Consider the following 1,339-nt stretch of genomic DNA (forward strand, 5'->3'; position numbering starts at 1 on the left):
CTCTCGAGATGTGCTATAAGAATATGCAATGAAAAATGGGGTGTTCCATTTAAAAAAATTAATGTGACCTTGACCTGACCTTCGCTACGCAACCCAAGGTCAAACTGATGTGATCAGTAAATACATCTTTTTAAACGCCACAACTTGTATCTGAAACATTTTTTTCTAAAATGCTTAGTTTTCGAGATATTTCACCGGTCCGGGACTTTTTGAACACCCTGTATATATTGTCATTATCATCAGTTTAGTATTTTAAATATATTATTCATTATTATTTTCTTAACACACTGTTTCTCAATTATTCCGCCTATCACGAACCCGATCCGACAAGCGATTCAAACCCGCAACGAATCGCGGTTACATATATTTTTTAAATATTATGATTTTTTCATTTTTCATCTTCGCACAATAATTCTCAGACCGGTATTCATAGTCAGATCTTATATTTAAGATTGCTTAAGTTCACCTTTAAATACTTCGTAGCCAATGAAATAACCCGTACATCATCTGAAGATAAACTTAAGCGGTCTTAAATATAAGATCCGACTATGAATATCGGGCTCAGTATTTGATTACTATCAATATTTAACAGTGATTTTATTATCAGTATTCACCAGAAATTAAGCACTGGCCAAAAAATTACTGAATTACTGGTAATACTTAACCACTAATAATTTTTCAGTTTTTCTTAGTGAACAAGTTTCTTAGACAAGTGGGTTTCGATTGACCATGGTACGATTGGACATAGATTATAATGATTGGTTCGACCTAGTAACTCAGTAGATAATTCTTTTCATCAATTGGTTATGTCCAATCGTACCGTGGTCAATTGGAACGCTCCCTTCTTAGACAGCAAGTTGTTATTAAATATGAATGATGTGCATATGATGATAATGGCTTGGTTTATATCGTGCATTTAATACGCGTACTAAATAGTAACTTTCTATTAGATAATCATATAGCATGTTCGACTGGCTCTGAGTTAATCCACTCTGGGTTATTCAGCCTACGTTTATTAATCGAACAAGTACTTATAAGCTTTATGATTGGCTAGTAGAGACTTATGACGTCATTAATCGCTCTCGAAGTGATTAACCCAGTAGGCCTACTCTCTAAAGCCCATTCTACAATTGCGTAAGCGTAGTCGTGATCGTAAGAGTCAACCAATCCGAATGATTTATTTACTGATTGCTTTATTCTGATTGGTTGTCGTAATCACATATAACCACTTACAACCACGCAATTGTAGAATGGGCTTAACTTTCTAACGACAACGTCGTTATCGTTACGTAGCGACGATCGTCGTTTGCGCTAACGACGTTGTAACGAAAAAGCTATT

This window comes from Odontomachus brunneus, unplaced genomic scaffold (assembly GCF_010583005.1).
Source record: "Odontomachus brunneus isolate Ranch 3 - 2012 unplaced genomic scaffold, Obru_v1 Obru_scaffold_257, whole genome shotgun sequence".
Lineage (NCBI taxonomy): Eukaryota > Metazoa > Arthropoda > Insecta > Hymenoptera > Formicidae > Odontomachus > Odontomachus brunneus.